The sequence below is a fragment of the Camellia sinensis genome, unplaced genomic scaffold (assembly GCF_055761805.1).
Source record: "Camellia sinensis isolate YWXY unplaced genomic scaffold, ASM5576180v1 Unanchor12, whole genome shotgun sequence".
Taxonomy (NCBI): Eukaryota; Viridiplantae; Streptophyta; class Magnoliopsida; order Ericales; family Theaceae; genus Camellia; species Camellia sinensis.
The window spans coordinates 1,895,330-1,909,250 of record NW_028128998.1 but is presented as its reverse complement, the minus strand read 5'-3'; positions in this window follow the sequence as shown (position 1 = coordinate 1,909,250).

Genomic DNA, 13,921 nt, shown 5'->3' with positions numbered 1-13,921 from the left:
TTAGATTACCTTGATTAGTGTGTGGTGCTTTATTCTAAGTCTAATCCAAAGGTCACAAATCTTTCATGATCATTTTCATGAAAGATTTTTCATGATACCTAGCATTGTTGCATTCAAAAATTGAAACAAGTGGAATGCGAGGAGCTGTTGCATCCTTCTCAGGCAATATATAATGAAATTGTCTAAATAAATAAAGATAAGTTTGATTAGTATTTATCTTCTTTGTTTAAATTTATTCGAGATCAATTCATTATGTAAACTAATTAAATTAAACAAATTTTAAAATTTGTTATATTTTAAGTTTGGCTCGATAAATTTGTATACATTGTAAGTATAAAGTAATTCAACTCGAAAGGTAAATAAATTTTAACACTTTTTAAAATTTTATGAAGTTTCACGGTGGTCAAGCTTCAATAACTAACCCTTCGTTTCTGTGGACAAAAAATATTTTTCACATTTTTGGGTGTTTGATATACTGAAAAATGAAAAACAACAGAACATATTTTTTGTGGTTAGAAAAATAAATCTATTTGAATATAAAATATTCTTCACTTTTAAAAAATAAAAAATATATTTCAAATTAAAATTTTATCCATGCCACCACATTCCCACCACCACAACCATCAACATCGCTACACTATCACTACTGCACACTATTACCACCGCCACCACTGCCACTCTTACTACACCACCATTGCAACCACCTCTATCTCCAACCCACCACCACCAACTCCAAGGCAGGTACATGATGATGAAGAACAAAATTTGCAGCATAACAATACAATGCTTATGCTTCTGATCAAATTTCCCCATTGCTGATGCATCACCCACTACTGGATTTGTTTCTTTATTATACTATCAATCAACACTTTTACTTTTTACAATACTCTTACTATTATCACATTGCATATTATATTAAATTCAGGTTTTATCTTATTGTGGTCCACATTTTCTTAAAGCAGGTTTTGCGGACTCTCTTTCAATGTTTTATATAGTTAATTAAGAGTAAATTATTAACTTTTGAGATTTATTACTCATAAAGTTTTATTATTAAATTTATTAAGTGATAAATTTATTATTTTTTTTTATTTTTATAAATAAATTTATAATGATAAATTTATCAATTAAAACCTATAAGTAAATAAATTTAATTAATAAAATTAATTGATAAATGTCCCGTTAATTAATTATTGTCTTGTGAGACTTTTTAGGACACCGAGGGTTTCCAAATGTTGGCGAACCTACACTACTTACAAAAAAAGACAGCTGGTGCAAAATAATAATAATAATAATATTATGATGATCGCATGTGTGTATGAAAAATTATTTTCCCACCACTTATGTATATTAGCAATGTGACGAGGACTTATAAAGTGATAAACAATTTTTAGTTGACAAATGTAATCATCGTAGTTGTTGGCTGTATATTATTATACTTATCTATTTATATTGTAGATATATATCTATCTCTATCTTCTTCTATACTCATCTCTATCTCTTTTTATCTCTATTTCAATTTCATTATATATTTATCTTCTTATGTACCTATTCAGGTTTCTTTTCAGCCTATATATACATGCTTCTGTTATTGTATTATTCATTCAATTCAATATATCAGATTTATTCTCATAATATGGTATCAGAGCTTTGGTGAAGAGGTTGGCAGTCTGATCAACAGAGGTAACAAAGAGAAGACGAATAAGGCCACTAGTAATATGCTGGCGTATGAAATGAAATCAATTTCAATATGCTTGGTGCGATCATGAAAGACATCATTATGTGCAATCTGAATAGCACTTTGATTGTTACAATAAAGATTGGTGGCAACAGAATGAGACACTCCTATTTAAGAAAGAAGCCAATGAAGCCACACAAGTTCCTAAGTAACATCAGTAAGAGCACGATACTCAGCCTCAGTACTAGAACGAGCAATAAGAGTTTGTTTCTTGTTACGCCAGGAAATGAGAGAGTTACCCAAGAAAAAATAGAACCCAATAATGGAACGACGGTCGGTAGAATCCCCGACCTAATCGACATCAGAAAATACATGCAGTTGTAGAGAAGAGTGAGGGAAGTAGTGAAGATCATGAAACAGAATTCCTTTGAGATAGCACAAAATGCGAACCAGAGCATCATTGTGTGGAGAACGAGGAGCAGCCATAAACTGACTGACAATGTGAATAGCATAAGCAATATCCGGACGAGTAACCGTGAGATAGACAAGACTGCCAACTAGTTGACGATATAAAGCGATATTAGTCAATAGGGAATCGTCAAGGGGTGTAAGATGAGTCTGAGGATCAACCGGAGTAGTGGCAGTCTTGCAATCGGTAAGGCCAGCATGAGCCAAGAGATCAAGTTGATATCTGCCTTACCACCTTGAGCTTGAGGGGGGTGTTAGTTGTATATTATTATACTTATCTATTTGTATTGTAGATATATCTCTATCTTTATCTCCTTCTATACGCTGATCAAAAAAAAAATCTCCTTCTATACTTTATCTCTATCTCCTTGTATCTCTATCTCAATCTCATTATATCTCTATATTCTTATGTACCTATCTAGGTTTCTTTTTAGCCTATATATACAAGCTTTTGCTATTGTATTATTTATTCAATTCAATATATTAGAATTATTCTCATAACAGTGGTATTATTAGAAAAAAAATTTAAAAGTCGTATGTTGTTAGTCTTTGATGAAGATTATTTTAATTCAAGAGGTTTATAAAATACAACAATGTTACATATTAAAAAAAAAAGTATTATATTTTGAAATGTGTGAATAAAAATTATTCTATAAGTAATTCACAACAAATCAAGTTTAAGTAAAGGTTATACTAGAAGTGGTAACACATGTGATGCGTGTGTATATGATCATTTTATTTCAGAAAAATAAGAATGTAAACTACATGATTGAATTAAAAAAACTGAAAATTGAAATGAATTAAAAAAAATCAGTAGCTAAGAGATTTGAAAAAAAAAAAAAAAAAACCCTTTGAATTTAGGGCATAATTGTTCATGTAGCTATAGGGGTATTTTGGAAAAATCAAAAAAATGAGGCAGCAACACCGCCTCTAGCCTTCTTTTAATTAAGTATTAGCCGCACACGCACTGAGTGCGCATATGATTAAAAAAAATCAGAAGTTCAAAAATTTATTGATTTCAATTTTCTGGTTTGTAGAAATCAGAAGTTGAGAGATTTGAAAAAAAGGAAAAAAAAATTCTCCCTAAATTTAGGGCATAACTGCCCAAATAATTACTATAGGTTATTTGAAAAAATCTAAAAAATGAGACATTAATACGAGTTGCTGCTTTCCTTTTACAACAGTATAGATAGATAGATATTTAAATTTTGAACATTTTTTTTTTGGTTGATCGGCAAATTTTGAACACTTGTTGAAACTAATTTTAAATATCCATTATATATTCAAAATTTGAGCCTATGGTGGCGGAACTGAGTGAGCTAATAATGGCAAGAGTTGCATTATGGTTTAAGCTGATTTAAGAGACTGCTTCTACTCAGTGCATGAGTTTGTGAATAATTTGCAGCATGTTAGAAAGATATTATGATAGAGCTTGGGCTAAAATGCCAGGCAGTGGAATGGGTTGCAGCGGTGGGAGGGCGTTCATCCGTTTTCTTTTTCCTTTGTTGGTTTCTCACCAATTTGAGGTTGGTGATAACTTTGAATCATGTAGGGGCTTTAGTGCCAACTTAGTTAGGATTGAGAAATTTTATTATGACGTGTTTAGTACTTCCTCACTTTACTGATGTATTAATCATATGTATATACATTTTCATCAAGAATTTTTTTTCTTTTACTGATCAAAAAATATATTTATATATATATATTCAAAATTTAAGCACATTTTTAATTAATTGTTTTCTTGGGCAGATGAGATTTAGATAATAAAGCTATGTGCTTCATTGATATGGTCGCTTTGCCATTGAAATTGTTGTGTTCAAGTAATTATAAAATTACGGTTTATTAGCTATGGCATGTGAATCCATGTGAAGAGGGTCCTCCATGTTGCAAAACCTCTTGGATCCTTTGAGTGTCAAAGTATAACATCCTTTTTTTAAGGGCACCAATGACATTTAGCCAATCAAAGTTGTGTTTAGTGCATTTCTTAATCTTAATTAATATTATAAGAACTTTTGTCGCTCATGTTTATGGTAGCATAATCAGCTGCAAGTCCCTTTCTATTTGGGTTCCATTATGTATGCATAAAGATTTCTTGCAGCTTAACATGCAAATTCAAAAGTTAATTTGGATTTCGTTTGATTATGGTTTAAAAATCAGTTTATTACCTTAAAAAATATCATTTGATTAAAAATGTCTTAGTTCATCTGGCAAATCCATTTCCTGCAAAAAAAAAAAAAAAAAAAAAACAAAAAAGGAAGTCTACTTTAGTCACTTTGAAATGTTATTAAATTTTTTTTTTATAAAACATCTCTCTCCAACTTTTAGTAATAGGAGAGACCCAATATATTTTTTCTTATTAGTTAAGATCTTTCAATAATATTATTAGAATAATTTCAACTTGTCACAGAGAAATTTCAAATTTCTTTGTTATAAATTTCTTTGTAACGAGCCGAAATTTCTCTGTACCGAATTTTCTTTGTGCCGAAATTTTTCTGTAACATTATTGAGGGACCTCAACTACTATAAAAATATTACATATCTTTTATATTATAAAATCTTAATATAGGGACCTTAAATTAAAAACTCCTTAAAAAAAAAACCAAAGAAAAAGAAAGAAGTTAATGTATGAGACAAACTAGGTTTTTTAATGTTAATTTTTTTTGCAGGCTTATCTGGCTAATAAGATACCTTTTAACTCCCAAATGAAGCCTTAAGTAGCCAAAATCTGGCTTCAATTTGCTCCTTTTTTTTTTAACAGCAAAAAGAAACTTATTAATTCAAAGTAGATAATTACAATGAGTTTGCGCTTAATTGAATACAATTATCCATTAACACAATTGGTTTTGCTTGATAATTTAAATAATGAATGCATATTTTTCTTCCCACAGAAGTTGACCAAATAACCAATTTGTTTTCAGCTATGAACATGCACAGAAAATGAACTGTTGTCATCACTTCTTTGCAATTCACACCAAAAAAAATCTTTGCAATATCTTATCAAAGTAATATCTACTAAAAATGGGTTCACATTTTATGGAATTTGAATTGATTCTATGAGTGTCCACAATAGGACTGTTTTAGGTTTCTAGAATGAGGTTTGTGGGGATATATTTTCTGACTACGAACACGTGGCCAAGGTGACGCCGATGTGTCAGCTGAGGTGCCACGTGTCCTGGTCATGACGCCGATGTTATCTTTGCTAGGCCGAGGTTACCTCCGAAGATATCGGGATCTGGGATAAGCGGATAAGGGACAAGAATCCTAGTATGAGGAAAGATTTCATCCTAGATAAGGATAAAGCTCTTAGGGAGTTTATCTTTATCTGTTAAGGAGTCCAGGATAAACAGAGAACTAAAGTCCATTGAAGCAAGACTCCTATTGGGATTAGGATTGAGTTGACTATAAAAGAGAGGCCACCCCATGGGTCTAAGGTACGCAATTTATATTCAGAACAGTGAGTTTAGAACTGTGGACTATCTTTGAGAGATATATTGACTTGATCGTCGGAGTACTCCCGGGTGGACGAACCACCACCGGAATCTTCTTTTTTTATTACAGGTCTACCAGGTGTCATCTATTCTGCCAGTGCTCTCCAGCTGATTACTGAGTTAGCAGTGTGGTCAGAAAATCACTCACACAATTTGGCGCCATCTGTGGGAAAGAAAGGAAAATAGATGGCTAGTAACGGACAGAATGAAAAGATTGGGGACGACACTCCTGTTGGGAGTGGGAGGCCTATTGACCTTGAAATCGAAGGAGATGAGTGCAACGTAGAAACTCGTGACCAGGATCACGGAGTGAAAGACGTCGGTCAAACTGGCGACGTACCAAAGAAACCAGATCAAAATGGATACTACAACGAGGTCCACCTCCAGGTATGGAAGGACGGATGCCTGTGGAGGGACGGAGAGGTAAAAGAGATGGTAAACAAATTGGCAGACCTACAATCGGTCGTCAATTTCATGATGTAAAACAATGTCATGCAGCTACCATTCCCACTGCAGGACACATCGATTCCAGCGGCCAATGCCCCGAAGGGAGGGCAGAAAACAATCCCTGTAGCACCTCAGCACACCAGGAGCGAAAGACACTCTCACCGACCTTCCAGGGAGGACGGACGGGAGAGTCAAGAAGGGAAGAGTTACGAAGGACACATCGAACTAAAGAAACAAACCCCAAAGAACATCGGCATGTTCAAAGGCAGGAGCTGTGCTTCGACATAACTCATGGAGAAAGGTTGAAAAGGGCCCATAACGAAGCTGAGAGTAGTATGCCGAAAAGACTGAAGTCGGGGGATAGCCGAGCTCTTGGGCGGAGCAAGGAAGACCTGAGAGATTACCTCAAAAGGAAACAACATAATGCTGATGCTGAGGTAACTTTACCTGTTAAGCCGAGAACACCATTCTCGGTAGAGTTGAACAAATTCGAGGCGCCGAAGAGATTCAGTATGCCGAGGTTCCAAATATATGATGGTAAGTCTGATCCCAACTTCCACGTTGGATTATACTTGAACTCAATGGCATTGTACAGTGGGAACGAGCCGTTGCTCTGCAAAGCGTTCCCCTCATCCTTCGGGGAGATTGCATCAGATTGGTTCCACAAACTACCAAAGGGAAGCGTGAAGACTTGAGAAGGCTTGGCCGAGATGTTTGTAGCCAGGTTCGTGACAAATAAGCTGCTGCCATTGAGGGTGGACGCATTGTTGGCTCTGAAGATCAGTAAGGATGAAGGCCTTAGGGCCTATGCAAAAAGATACTATGAGGTATTCAACCGAATACCAGAGTGTAATCAAGAGGTGGCGGTCGTATCATTCAAAAACGGCCTAAAAGACGACTGTCCACTACGAAAATCTTTGGCAAAGACATTGCTAAAAAGCATGGAAGAGCTCATGGCGAGAATCGAGAAGTATGCCAGAGCCGAGGAAGACACATCGGGAAATAAGGAGACAAAGCAAGAGAAAGGAAACGGCTCGCCGAAGCGAGGCCGAGGTAACAATGGATCGAGCAAGCAAGAGACAGAATTGAGGGCTATACAGGCAGTGACAACTGTGTTCCACATCCCAATTCACAAAGTCCTGGATCAAATTCGGAGTCAACCCTATTTCAGAACACCAGCAAGGGCACTAGGGGAATTTATGGGAAGAAACCTTGGCAGACATTGTGCTTACCACAATGAAGACAGGCATATGACTCAAGACTGTAGAGCCCTGAAAGCACACTTGGAAGATCTGGTGAGGCAAGGCCATCTGAGAGACCTTGTCGATAAGGCCAGAATGAGGGAAGAACAAGCAAGACTGCCTCAAGCACTAGCAGCTCTGCTTCCCCCAGCATAGCAACCTCAGGCAGGAGGACCTCGGGTAATTAATGTAATTCACTCGAAGGTCAACGAGAACGAAATCAGGGGGGAGACCTAGAAGGTGAAGCACTTGCAGCATGTCTACCAAGTCAGGAAGAAGAGACATCGGGCAGAGGAATGCTAAGGACCAGTGGTGTCCTTTTCTGAGGTCGACCTTGAGATGGTACATCACCCGCATAACGATGCCTTGGTAGTGTCCCTCCAGGTTGGGGAATGCCAAGTAAAGCGCATCCTGATTGACCAAGGCAGCTCTTGTGACATCATGTACGTCCGATGTTACAAGGAGCTCGGCCTTCACCCAGACGATATGGAGCAATCCAACAGCCCAATGGCCGGGTTCAATAGAACGCCGACATGGCCGCTAGGAACAACCAGCTTGGAGGTGCAGGCAGGCACCAAGAAGATAACAACAGAGTTCACCGTAATCGACGTACCTTCCTCCTACAACATCATTTTGGGAAGGCCATGGTTGCATGCAATGGGTGCTGTTCCCTCACCATTGCATCAACTATTGCGGTTCCCAATAGAGCACAGGATTGAAGAGGTTAGAGGAGATCAGCTGCAAGCAAAGAATTGCTCCATGGCAGCAATGAAATCCACCTACAGCATTCGAGAACCAGAGAAGGCAGAGATCGAAGACGAGGACGTAGAGGTCCTAGAGGATGTCGGCAAAGAGCCAGCCGAGAAGAGTGAAGAAGCACTGAAGAAAATCCTCATCCAGGAGGGGGATAAAGAACGCTTCTTTCTTCTCGGCTCGGGTTTAGCCGAATAAGAGGAAAATGAGCTAGAAGTTTTTTTGAGAGCAAATATTGAGGTATTCGCATGGACGCCCTACGAAATGCCTGGCATTGACCCCGAGGTCACTTGCCATAACTTGAACGTTGACAGGTCGTCCAAACCTATGATCCAACGAGCAAGAAGACCGACGTTGATTCACGTCGAAGCAGTAGAAGAGGAAGTAGACAGACTGCTGGAAGCCGGGGCCATTCGTGAGGTAAATTACCCGATATGGTTATCAAACACAATAGTGGTAAAGAAGAAGAATGGTAAATGGAGGGTCTGCGTGGACTTTACCAACCTAAAGAAGGCCTGTCCCAAAGACAGCTTCCCTCTACCCAAGATTGACCAGCTAGTGGATGTCACTTTAGGGCATGGAATGATGAGCTTCCTAGATGCCTACAGTGGGTATCACCAGATAGCCATGTACCCAGCGGATGAAGAGAAAACTGCGTTTATCACCCCAAAAGGGTTGTGCTGCTACAAGGTGATACCTTTTGGGATGAAAAACGCACGAGCAACTTACCAAAGGTTGGTAACCAAGATATTCAGACTCCTGATTGGCCGAACGGTGGAAGTTTACATCGACGACATGGTTGTGAAGACCAAGGAGCCAGAAGGTCATCTGGCCGACCTCAAAACAGTCTTTGAAATCCTTAAAGCATATCAGCTCCGACTTAATGCATGAAAATGCGCATTTGGAGTTGGATCTGGTAAGTTCTTGGGATACCTGGTGACCAAAAGGGGCATTGAGGCCAGCCCAGATCAGATCAAGGCCATACTGGAGTTGAAGAGCTCGACGTCGGCAAAGCAGGTGCAAATGCTAACTAGAAGGGCCGCAGCCCTAAATAGGTTCATCAGCAGAAGCTCAAACAAGGGCAGACCCTTCTTCAACTTAGTAAAGAAAGCCACAGACTTCCTATGGACCGAGGAGTGCGAAGCCGCTTTGGTCGACCTAAAGAAGTATCTGACCACGGCTCCAGTCCTCTCAAATCCAGAACCAGGAGAGGAGTTGTTTTTGTACTTGGCAGTTTCAGAACATACGATAAGTGCAGTAGTAATTCTAGAAGAAAAATTGGAGCAAAGAGCTGTTTACTACGTAAGCAAAACCCTTGCCGATGTAGAGACAAGGTATTTACCCTTAGAGAAATTGGCACTGGCTTGGTAATGGCTTCAAAGAAGCTGAACCATTACTTCCAAGCCCATAAAATCGTGGTGTTGACTGAGCACCCCTTGAAGTCCTTGCTACAGCAAGGAGATCTGACAGGAAGAATAGCTAAATGGGCAGCAACCTTGGGATAGTACGACCTGGAGTTTAGACCTAGAACAGCTATTAAAGGCCAAGTTTTGGCCGACTTCGTGGCCGAGTTCACACTAGAATCCATTGTACATCAGGCTCCGTTGAGCCAAGATGAACGATGTTCAAACAAACAAGAAGAAGCCCAGCTGAAAGCAAAAGAACAAAGGAAAGAAAAAAAATTCAGACCCTACAACATTTACATCGGCGACTCATTTCGACTGTTCATTGATGGGAGTTCAAACCGACAGGGAGCGAGGGCAGGAGTAGTACTGGTATCTCCAGATGGGCAGATACTAGAACAATCGATTCATTTGGGGTTCAAGGCCTCAAACAATGAAGCAGAGTATGAAGCACTCATTGCAGGACTGAATCTGGCTGCAGCAGTAGAAGCAGATGAGGTAATTGTCTTTTGTGACTCATAACTTATAATTAACCAAACAACGGGTGAGTTTGCAACCCGAGATGAAAGAATGTCGGCCTACGCAAAGGAGGTCATCAGGTTGGCAACCTTGTTTCAGAACTGCCGACTACTTCAAGTTAGCCGAGATAATAACAGTCACGGCAATGCATTGGCCAACCTAGCTAGTGCAGTACAACCTGGAAAACCAAGGACAATAATGGTTGACTATTTGTCGGGCTCGAGCATCGAACCATTGACCATAGAGCACGAAGCAATGTGTGTGGACATGAGACCAAACTGGATGGATGCAATTGTTTCATTCCTGAAAGAAGGAAAGTTGCTAGATGACCACAAACAGGCACACAAGATCAGATTGAAGTCGGCAAGATTCAGTCTGACAGCATCTTTACAGAAGATCCTTCACTGGACCCCTTTTGAGGTGCGTACATCCTTCACAAGTTGAAGATTTTTTATATGAAATTCATGAAGGAATTTGTGGAAGCCACGCTGGGGGCAGATCACTTGCCCATAGGGCCATTACCCAGGGGTATTGGTGGCCCTACATACAGAAAGATGCCGATGCCTATGTCAAAAAGTGTGAAAAGTGCCAAAGGTTTGCACCTCTGATACACCAACCAGCGACAGACCTGAACCTAGTATCCAGTCCTTGGTCGTTTGCCCAATGGGGCATGGATCTTGTAGGACAACTCCCCCAAGCAACTGGACAAAGGAAGTACCTGCTGGTAGCAACGGATTACTTCACCAAGTGGATAAAAGCTGAGCCCCTAGCCAAAATCCAAGATACGGACGTGAAGAACTTCATATGGAGGAACATCATCACCACATTTGGGATTCCAAGAGCAATAGTTGCTGACAATGGAACACAATTTGACAGTAAGCTAATCAAGAGCTTTTGTGCAAAGTTCAAAATTAAGAATTACTTTTCTATCCCGAGTTTTCCTCAGAGCAACGGACAAACAGAAGCATCCAACAAAGTCATCTTGGATGGGATCAAAAAGAGGTTGCAAGCAGCAAAAGGAAAGTGGGTGGATGAACTACCAAGTGTGCTCTGGGCATATTAGACTACGCCGAGAAGATCAACGGGAGAATCTCCCTTTGCCATGACCTATGGCACAGAAACTGTCATTCCACTTGAAGTCGGCATCCCTGGGATCAGAACCCAAGGAGTAGAGAACGAGACTAATGATGTATTCTTAGCCCGAGATCTGGACCTACTTGAAGAAAGAAGGGAGAGAGTTGCAATTCAGTTCGCAGTCTACCAGCAGCAGCTTGCCAGAGCTTATAATAAAAGAGTCAACCCAAGGGGGTTTCAAGTCGGTGACTTAGTCTTAAGAAAAGTCATCAGTAACAAGAAGGATCCTAGGGAGGGCAAGCTTGGCCCAAACTGGGAAGGACCCTACAGAATCACTTCGATATTGGGCAATGGGGCATATCGGCTTGAAGATAGTAAGGGCAAAGAATTGTCAAGACCCTGGAATACTTGTAATCTGAAGTTTTTCTTTCATTAGATTTTTCTTGTTATTTGCCGACGTAATAAATAAAATTTTAGCAGAATTCTTCTATAGTTGTGGCTGATGAAGATACATAACGTTGTTTCGGAATACATGCATAATGAGACCCCAAGTGAAAGTTAGGTTCACATTAGGGGGCAGAGAGAAGAAATGATCGAAAAGTTTACAAGTTGATGTTAAACCGAGATAATGTTTAACACTTGTTGAAACTTGAGAAAAGTTTACAAGTTGATGTTAAATCGAGATAATATTTAACACTTGTTGAAACTTGAGAAAAGTTTACAAGTTGAAATTAAACCGAGATTCTGTTTAAACACTTGTTGAAGCTTAAGAAAAGTTTACAAGTTGAAGTTAAACCGAAATGATATTTAACACTTGTTGAAACTTAAAAAATGTTTACAAGTTGAAGTTAGACCGAAATGATATTTAACACTTGTTGAAACTTGAGAAAAGTTTACAAGTTGAAGTTAAACCGAGATAGTGTTTAACACTTGTTGAAACTTGAGAAAAGTTTACAAGTTGAAGTTAAACCAAGATTTTGTTTAAATACTTGTTGAAACTTGAGAAAAATTTACAAGACTAAGGTTAAACACTTGTCAGAAAAGTTTACAAAAAAGATACTTGGGTAATTGCCGAGGTGCTTCACCCCGAGAAGGTTGCACAAAGAATGAAGTGTATATTAGAAGATATACAAGATATTCTAAGTATAGAATCATGCAAAAGCAGTCAAGATAAGACAAAGGTACAAGCATTCAGAAAAAGGAAAGTTGTATTAACTTTTAAAAAAAAGAAAGACACATCGGCGATGTGAAGAGTTTACATTACTTCAGGAAGAAAAGCAAAAGTACAAAAGACAAAAGAAAAAGAAAAAGACATCAAAGTTAAGGTTCTTCAGTGTCAACAGGCTGGATTTGAGGTTCAGACGAGTGCTGGGAAGATATCTCGGTGGACTTTTCGGCCGCAAGCTCAGCATCAATTTCCTTAAGGGTTTCATCAAGGCTCTTTTCGGCGAGGGTCACGTCGGCTGATGCCTTTTCAGTTGTAGCATCTTTTGGAACCTCCTCACCCTCCTCATCTTGAATCAAGTCCAGGACTTGTTCATTCAGAGAAGGGGACTTGGCCCCAGCAGCATCCTTTGACTTCCGCACCAAGACCTCCTCTTCAAAATCAAAGTCATTATTAGATTGAGTTAAAGTTGGAGGGAATGGAAAGGGAATGGCGTCGGCATTTCTGAGGGGTGAGTCCTCGGGGACTTCAAGTTTTTTTAGAAGGGACATCCAACCAAGGGTGAAACCCTTGTTGCATGCTTGCCTTACTTGCTTTTCATAGTCCGCCGTGACGTCGGCCACCCCCTCAGCATATGCCTTCTCGTCGGTGGCCTTGACTTCGACCTCTCTGGTGGCCAGGGCGTCTTGAAGTTCCTTTTGGGCCTCAGCCATCTTGTCCTCGGCCTCTTTCTTCTGGGCCTCAAGAACCTTGTTAATGGCCTCAGCAGCACCTACTTTTTCATCAGCATCATCCTTAGCTTTGATTGTAGCCTCGGCTTGGTCTTCCAACTTCTTCATTTTTGCTTGTAAGCTTTTGTTGGCCTTTTGTAAACTAGCAACTTCTCTCTTCTTGTCGGCCAGTTCTTGTCGATTCTCAAAGGCTTGCACTGAGAAAGAGTGAGCATGCTGAATGGCCTAAAAGTGAAATAGAAGTTGTTAGGAAATATTACAAGTATGAAATAAAGAGAAAGAAAGAAAAGTTACCAAATAAAGCAACTTACCTGAACAGAGTGCTGAAGCATCAGAGCATAATTCTCATATTGGCTCATCTCGGTGTTTCAGTTAAGATCGCCGGGAAGGAGCATAGCGGTGCTAAGGGCGACACCGACGTTGATGTCATCGGCACTATCACTAGCCATAATTGGCCTATCTTCCAAAGTGATTTTTGAGGCCCAGGGGGCATCGTGTTTTTTGGTCCCTTAAGTGGTTGCGGAGGATGACCTTGGCTTCTTCATTTTTAGGGATTTAGACGGTGGGGCCTCAGCGCGCCTTTTCTCCGCGGCAGAGTGAGACTTATCACTCTCAGCCAGTTTGGAGATCGTCAGGGTATCCTCAGTCTCAACCTGAGTCACCTTCGCCTTTAGTTGAGCCTTCTTTACTCTTTTCGGCTTCGGAAGGGGCTGGGATTGCGCTGGAAGGGCATCAACAGACTCAGGAATGTCGGCCAAAAGATCCTTAGCAACTGCTTTTTGACGGCCCATTTCAGCAGCAAAGACCGTTCGTCGACGACGTCGGCGTTGAGATGGTGGGATTAGGTATGAAGCCGAGGTTGACGACTGATTTGCTGGATCAGAAGTAGACCCTTGATCTGTCCAAGATGAGGAGGTAACTTCAGGAGTTGTAGCAGAAGGCGGAGATTAACTCTTC